The sequence below is a fragment of the Olea europaea genome, unplaced genomic scaffold (assembly GCF_002742605.1).
Source record: "Olea europaea var. sylvestris unplaced genomic scaffold, O_europaea_v1 scaffold1154, whole genome shotgun sequence".
Taxonomy (NCBI): Eukaryota; Viridiplantae; Streptophyta; class Magnoliopsida; order Lamiales; family Oleaceae; genus Olea; species Olea europaea.
In genome coordinates this window covers 211,940-220,787 of record NW_019228939.1, presented here as the reverse complement: position 1 = coordinate 220,787, position 8,848 = coordinate 211,940, and the positions used below count along the sequence as shown (strand labels likewise).

Sequence of the window (8,848 nt, the reverse complement as noted above, 5' to 3'; positions counted from 1 at the left end):
TAGCTTGTGTTACCGTGTATGCAATTGCGTAGTGGTCGCGTTACTGCCTCTAGCTCTAGTACCCTTACCATGGACCCCTGACAAATTGAGGCCCTCACCCGACAGTTGGCACAGTTACAAAATCAACTAACGGCTATCCAAACTGAGGTAGCCGCTACTCGTGAGGAGAATAGAGCCCTAACCGTTAGGTTGAACATTCTTGACCCAACCCCATATTCGACCGAAGCTGAAAACTCTGAGGCTTCCATTAATAGACCTCATCGTCGTCCACAAGTGGTCGACACCACGCCCGACATGACCGTAGGGAAGGAAATTAGGCTCGTGGACGAGAGCGGGAATCTTACCGTCATGGTACACTATCTCCCCCTCGCCACGAGGAGCGCCTCTTTCAAAATATTAAGTTAGATGCCCCTATGTTTGACGGTTGTCTAGATTCTAGTGTATTCAATCAATGAGTTAGAGATATGGATCGCTTCTTTGCCTAGTATGGGGTCCCGAAAGATAAGAGGGTACAATTCGCCAGTTTGAAGTTAACTGGCACTGCTCAACTCTTTTGGGAAAGTGTCGAGGACCTCCTGGAGAGGCGTCATGCTCTCCTTGTTGGGAGTTGGAATGAAATGAAGCGTCGCTTTCAAGAAAAATATTTACTTCAATCTTACAGGGGTAACTTGCTGGATCAATGGAACGCACTTACGCAAGGCAGTCGACTTGTGACCGAATACGTTGCTCAGTTTGATGAGTTTTGAATGAAATGTCAGGTCGTTCATTGAGGATGAGGTCATGACTTTGAGTAGGCTCAGGCAAGGCCTAAGAGACGAACTTAGGCACGAGCTTGTCCTTAGAGGCGTCACCACTCTTGATCACGCCTACTCTTTCATTCGGGATTATGAATTAGTGACTAGGACGCCGTATAGAAATCGTAGTGACTCCCGCACTGCAACCTCTTCTGCATCCAATCCATCTCCTAAGTCTATTCTAGGACCTCCTCCTTCTAATACTACCCCTACATCGGATAGCAAAGGTAGAGGTTCTGAGGTTTCAAGGACGTCCTTCTGTTTGCAATGCTTCAATTGTAAGGGTTTTAGTCATATTGCTTCTAAGTGTCCTAGCCGAGCCCTAGTTTTGGACGAGAGTGAAGACATAGTCGACGAGCCACTAGAGGACTAGGTTTACGAGCCCAAGTTAGAAGAGTTTGATGACTTGGAGGATAGTGAAGATGTCTTCTTAGGTTGTATTCAAGCTAATCCCCTTATCCCACATACACCAGAGTCGGTGTCGTCCGTTGCAACCTTACCCAGCCTAGGGATGCCGATGATTGGCGCCGTCATGCCATCTTTCACACCTACATCAAGATTAATAACAAGGGCTGTAAAGTTATCGTGGATAGTGGCAGCTGCATTAATGCGGTTTCGATGGCTACTGTATCTCGTCTAGGGTTGAAGCCAGTTCCTCACCCCCAACCATACAATGTCTCTTGGGTTGATACCTCTTCTATAGCTGTTAAGGAGCGTTGTTTAATCCCTATCCAGTTCCTGGAGTATAAGGACCATATATGGTGTGATGTCATTTCAATGGATGTCGGGCACATCATCTTGGGACGACCTTGGTTATTTGACCTAGATGTAACCATATATGGTCGATCCAATTCCTGCTCCTTCATGTTTAATGGAAAGAAGATTCACCTTAACCCACTGTCCCCAAAGCCGGCTGGCTCACTGGAAACGAAGAAGAGTGTGGAACGAAAGGGGTTGCATATCATTAGTCCTACAGAGTTTGAGCGTACACTTGTTGGCGACTCAATTGTGTTCGCCTTAGTAGTCATGGAGGTTTCATCTAATTCCACAATTGAGAGCCCTGCGAAAGCCCAGTCGATCCTTCAGGAGTTTCAAGATGTCTTTCCGGAGGACCTACCTGATCATCTACCTCCACTAAGGGATATTCAACATGTCATAGATTTCGTCCCAGGGGCATCCCTTCCAAATTTGCCACATTATAGGATGAATCCTACCGAGCACGCTGAGCTCCAAAGGCAAGTGAATGACCTCCTTCACAAAGGATTCATTCGTGAGAGTTTAAGCCCGTGTGTTGTCCCAACCCTGTTGACGCCCAAAAAGGATGGTTCTTGGAGAATGTGTGTGGATAGTCGCGCTATCAATAGGATCACGGTGAAGTATTGTTTTCCCATTCCCAGACTTGATGATATGCTGGATATAATGGTTGGTGCGACAATCTTTTCGAAGATCGATCTAAAGAGTAGATACCATTAAATTAGAATTCGCCCAGGGGATGAGTGGAAGATCACGTTTAAAACCAAATATGGTCTTTATGAATGGTTGATCATGCCTTTTGGGCAAAGTAATGCGCCAAGTACCTTTATGCGGGTAATGACACAAACTCTTCGACCTTTCATGGGTAAGTTTCTTGTTGTCTACTTTGATGATATCCTCATCTATAGTAAGACTAAGGAGCAACACCGTGACCACCTCACACAAGTTTGCTCTACCCTTCGTGCGACTAACCTGTATGCTAACGTCAAGAAGTGTTCCTTTTTCACCGATACCGTAGTTTTTCTGGGGTTCATTGTCTTTTCGACAGGAGTGTCTGCTGACCCTACTAAGATTCAGGCGATAATTGACTGGCCTAAACCTAAAGCTATCTATGACGTCAGGAGCTTTCACGGCTTAGCTACATTTTACCGTCGTTTTATTGAGGGGTTTAACACTATTATGGCACCTATCACGGAGTGCATGAAGAAATGGGAGTTTCATTGGACACAAGAGGCGGCTAAGGCCTTTAAGTTAGTCAAGAAGCGAATGACGGAGGCCCCTGTCATGCGTCTTCCCGATTTTTCCAAAGTCTTTGAAGTTGAATGTGACGCTTCTGGGGTAGGTATATACGGAGTCTTAAGTCAGGATCGTCACCATGGCGCCTACTTCAGTGAGAAGTTAAATGAAGCCAAACAACGGTATTCAACGTATGATAAGGAACTATATGCGGTGGTCCAGGCTTTGCGCTATTGGCGCCACTATTTGTTGTCCTAGGAATTTGTTCTTTATTCGGACCACGAGGCCCTCCGTTACCTCAATTCCCAGAAACGATTAAGTTCTAGCCATGGATGTTAGATTGAATATTTGCAAGCCTATTCATTTGTTTTAAAACACAAGAAGGGCGTAGAGAACCAAGCAGCTGATGCTTTAAGTCGTTGTGTCTCCCTTTTGTCGATTATGAGTGTCAAGGTCATTGGTTTTGAAAGACTTAGGTTCAGACCACCACTGACGCATTTCTACAGACAACAGAAGAAGCTTACCCAACCACTCAGCTTATGGTTGGGAGATTGAAGAGAGTCTATAGTGATATATCCACTCGACAGGGTCAAATTTTCTCCCACCCCGGGAGAGTTGATGACGACATCGGACCTTTACTTATTTTATTTAAGCTTTATTTATTTTTGGATTGTTATTTAAAATTTGGACTTGTATGGGCTCGGGCCCAATCTTGTTAGGGTTGCTTTATTATTTAAACCTATCTTACATTGTAATTTTGGGACGATGAATTGATTAAATTGCGTTTTGCTGAGCTACGTTTCTTCCCCTCTTCTTCTTTTCCCCCCGGTTCCCCTTCTTCTCTTCTCCTCCCTTCTCCTTCTTCTTTCTTTCTTATTCATCCTACATCAGACGGCAGTTATTTCATATATATATATATATATATATATATCTATGTATTTTGTGTGTGTGAAACTTGAAAAGTGGATTCCTGTTCACTTGTATTGTTTCCATGATCCTCTGTCAACCTCAGGAAAAATTAGTCTGGAAAGATTTCAACATTGAAGATAAGGCTTGAGGAGCAAAAATGCCTGTTATTGAACATTTCAACGTCGAAGTGATAGATAATAGATTGGATATCCAATTTTACTGGGCTAGCAGAGGGACAACACGAATTCCTAATAGAGGAGACTATGGTTCCCTTGTATCAGCTATTTCGGTTAATCCAAGTAAGTACTCAACACTTTCTTTTGTAATTCTGTCCTTGTAACTGTTGACTTTATGAATGTGCAATCAAAATATTATAAGAAACTAGGTATGCTAAATCTGAACTTTCTTATCCTGTGCTGTCAAAAAAAGTTTAATTTTGATTTAGTTTGTTAGATGCAAGTGCTCATTTAACATGATACAAGAGTGTAGGTAAAGATTTTGGGATCAAATCTCATTGCTGATGAAAGTTCGTGTGCTCAACTAACAAAAAAAAGGATATAGCCCGTGTTGATGATATTAAATAAATAAATTATTATTTAATGATATTCTAATGAAAAATTAAATTTCTTAGAGACGGGAGATTTTTTATGTGGTTCATTCATTTTTCTAATGTCTTCAACTTGCTACTCGTTAGCTGGACACTTATCTTAGATTTATATGAGCTACTAGTTATGAAGTGTATGTGTTGCCTGTTCCAGAAAATTGTTCACACAGCTAGATTTCCCAGGCTCGTCTGATAAGAAAGAAATTTGTAGTAAAAAGTGAAGATTATAATTGAACTTAAGAGTTACGTTGATAGAAACTGAATCATTTTTCCTTAAAAATTAGCCTCATAGTTAAACCTCATTTGTCAGTAAAATTTGCAATTCGTTTGACAAGTAGCAAAGGATCTAAGATTATATATACATCTCTAGTTTGCTCAAGTGCTAAATGCATATTTGACATGATTGTATCCATAGGTCCAATGTACCCTGAAGTAATCGAGTTTATATTTTATAATAGTCTTATATGTGAGATGTATTTCAGAATGTCCTAGCGAACTTGTTAACTTCATTCTTTAAGCTCTCAATAACAAATATATGGATACTCAAGGAATGCATATGACATAAGCAAAAGTTCAGATTACACTTGAAAGACTTGGACTTCCAAAATATACTCAAACTAGTGCTGTTTTTATTTGAGGCATGAACGTTGGAAATATGCATGACGTACGAGTATTATTTGAATTAAAGAAAGTTAGATATATCTTTCATTTATATGATTTTTGTTCCTCGGACTTATGTTTTTTCTCCTGACCAGATTTCAGAATTTGTTCGAATGGAAGCAAAAAGAATGTAACTGCTTATACAATAGTTGGAGTTCTGTCAGCATTTTCTATTCTCATGATACTTGGCATCCTTCGGCGGAAAGGCAATTTGAGAGGGAGAAAACAAGCTGGAAAAGGTGATGCTTTTAATTGTTTAAACATAAGCAGATTTGTTGAATCATAAGCTATTTATATCAATCAAGTCAAATGTTTTAGTTTAAAGGATCTATTGAGTCATAAGCAGTTCAAATTTTTTACATTATGTCTTTTCTTTGATTTTATCTGTATTTTATATCTGTTATAATGCACACACATTCTTTGTTTCTTGACTTTTATAGTCCAAATTTTCTTTACCTCTAAGAATATTTGTTTGATCGGAAAATGCAATAATGAATAAACAAAGGCTTATTTTGACATCACGGGACATTCACCTTACTTGTATTTATTGGGGCAGGTTTTGAAGATTTAGAATTGCAAACAATTGCTTTTAGTTTGAAACAAATTAAAGCCGCCATTAACAACTTTGATGCTACAAACAAGATCGGAGAAGGTGGTTTCGATTCTGTATACAAGGCATTGTTTATTGGTGAAAGATAATTAATTTCATCTTCCTTTTCCTTACTCATAGATTTCTGATTGACGAATTGGTATAGGGTCAACTATCTGATGGTACCGTAATAGCTGTAAAGCAGCTCTCGTCTAGATCAAGGCAAGGAAATCGTGAATTTCTAAATGAGAATGACATTATTTCGTGTTCACAACACCCAAATCTCGTCAAACTGTATGGATGCTGTATTGAAGGAGATCAATTTCTGGTAGTGTACGAGTACATGGAAAATAATAGCTTTGCTCATGTTTTATTCAGTAAGTGTTTTCTTATATAGTACAGCTTCTTTGGCATTTCAATTTTTGCCGACAATAATACTGTTCATATTCAAAGGAAAGCCAATTAATGCTAGATTGGCCAACAAGGTTCAAGATCTGTATTGGAATTGCTCGAGGATTAGCTTTTCTTCATGATGAATCAATACTTAAAATAGTTCACTTAGACATTAAAGCCACTAATGTGTTGCTAGATAGAGTTCTAAACCCTAAAATATCGGATTGGCTAGGCTTAACGAAGACAAGCAGACTCATATTAGCACTAAAGTTGCTGGAACAATGTGAGTTTGAATTGTTAATACAAATATCAAATTACTAGTCCTTTTTACCTTTTACCTTAACATGTACGTCTTGATTGCAGAAGATATATAGCACCTGAATATGCATTATGGGGTTATCTGGCAAAGCGGACGTTTATGGCTTTGGAGTTGTGGCTTTGGAAATTGTTAGTGGCAAAAGCAATAATAACTACATGCCAAACCACAATTTCATTTGCCTTTTAGATTGGGTATTAAAAAAAACATCATTCACCTCTTCATTTCATTATACATCCATTATCTGTGCACATTTTCTTGATAACTTGTTTCATTGCTACATAATTATATTGCAGGCTTCTCACTTGCAAGAAAGTAAAAACATAGATGAACTTGTTGATCTGAGGTTGGGTTTTCGAGTCAACAAAGAGGAAGTAGGAAGAACATAGCTCTCCTGTGTACCAACATAAAGCCGTCCATCAAGCCTACAATGTCCGAGGTAGTTCAAACGCTTGAAGGACAAATGGCGATTCCAAATGTTCTCACGGTGGGAAGCATGTATACAGATGATATGAGGTTTAAAACCATGAAAGACTTCCATCGGGAGAGGCAAAGCGAAAGTTCCAGTGGAACCCAAACTCAGAATTCAACAACAATACAAACTGATGCAGATTTTTCATCATCTACCACTAATCACTAGAGATACGATATCATATTGAGGAATCCTGACAATATTTTGGTTGCAACTATATCTTTTCATTGAATTTGGCATCTTATATATTTGTAATTTAATTTTGAGTTGGGGAGAATTGTTTTATGTGTAATAATACTAGGAATTCTTTCTTACTCAGATGAATATTTGTTGTAAAAGAAAGATCACATCGTTACAGTCCTAATTCCCTATTGCCAATAAGCAGTTTTTATCTTCTCAAACGGGGGTAGAAGATCAAGAGATGAGATATACGGTCCAATTTTACTGTCCTAATGATTGTCTATCCAAGAATTATTGACATTTCAGCAATTTAATAAGTCGTAGTGAAGTTAATGATTATTGATTATATATTAATAATTTATTAGATGGATAGCCATTTAAACAGCAAATTTCAACTCAGCTCGAATAGACAATTCTACACATTGATATGTACAATCTCTAAATTAGCTCATGTTTGGTTTAGATTAAAGCAAATAAAAACTTTAAGTCAACGTAAATAATTGATGTTAATTATACATTTTGCGGGATCTATAACATTTCAATTATTCATTTTATGAATTTTTATCAAAATTTACTAAAAATTTGATTTTAATATATACCAAAAAGGAGCTATATATGAGAATGGTGTAATTTCGGTTTATTATAAAATTCCAATCTTTTCTTTTAGCTTTTGAAAGTAATGTTTCTGTAATTTCCTCTGTATATTAAACCAATAATTGGCCCTTGAAATTTAAAAATCTTATCCCATAGCCCTAGTAAAATCATTGACTCTCTGTGTATAATGTAAATTTACAAATTAATTGAAGTTAATTGACTTACTCGATCTCTTTCAGAACAGAATATTACTACTATTAGATATAGATCATATTCAAGTTTTGAAGCCTTTTGACTCAAATTAAAAAGGAGGCAATAAGCTTAAGAAGACAGCTATTGTGGATTCTTATTGCACGTGTTAATATACTTTGGATTAAATATAGTCGAGTAAAATAAATAAATTTTTAATTGATTAAATATTTATTAATAAAATAAAGTGATAATCCGCAAAATAATTTTTTGATAAGAAATTATTGCGACAATATTTTCAATTTTAACTCAAAAATTTTTTTCTTCATTTTTCTCCCAAAAAAAAAAAAAAAAAACACTACACTGCTAGAGCTAAACAGAGTACGGATGCAAAGAAAATTGTTTTCATTGTAATCATAAACTTATAATCTACAAAATAATGTGTTTGTTTGGAAAATTGAAACTTAATTTTGATAAAAAAGAGTGATGAGTCTCACGAAATAAGCGGCAAAAATTAATGATTTATTTTAACATCAATTCTTTAAGGGTGTGTTTGATTGTGAAAATGAAATTTACATGAAAAGAATATAAATTCTAGGCAGTTGAATTCTCTAGAAATTATGTGCATGAAAATTTTCAAATAAATGTGTTTGATTGATTTTATTTTCAACCTGAAAATGCTATACTTGTCTACTTTTTATTGGTGGATAGGTAGGAGAGATGGGATTGAGAAAATAGGAAGAGAGAGTGAACTACTTAGAAAATAAAAATTTACTCTCTAAAGAAAATATTTTTCTTATTTTAAAGATAATAGGGTCACGTGACTAAAAGTAGAAAAATATTTTTCATGAAAAAAATATCAATCTAACAACATTAAAGTAAAAATCAATTTTTATGAAAAATATTGACAATAAAACGAACTAACCTTTTAAACTCTATTGAAAAAGTGGAGTTAATTGTTTCAATGATCACTGAATCTAGATCCATATCTTTGATTGATTACTGAAATTTAAAATGTCGAGTTTTAGTCACTGGATTTAGGTCCATGGCTTTGATTGTTTATTGAAATTTAAAATATCGAATTTTGATCACTGAACTTTGAAAAATATTATATATTATTCACTATAAATTCGACATTTTTTAAAGTTCAACATTTATG

General features: G+C 36.5%; 1 pseudogene; it reads left to right on the top strand.

Annotated features, from left to right (window-relative positions):
• LOC111373702 overlaps window positions 1-7,127 on the top strand; it is a 10,948-nt pseudogene extending 3,821 nt beyond the window's left edge.
• The last annotated feature ends 1,721 nt before the right edge of the window (window positions 7,128-8,848 follow it).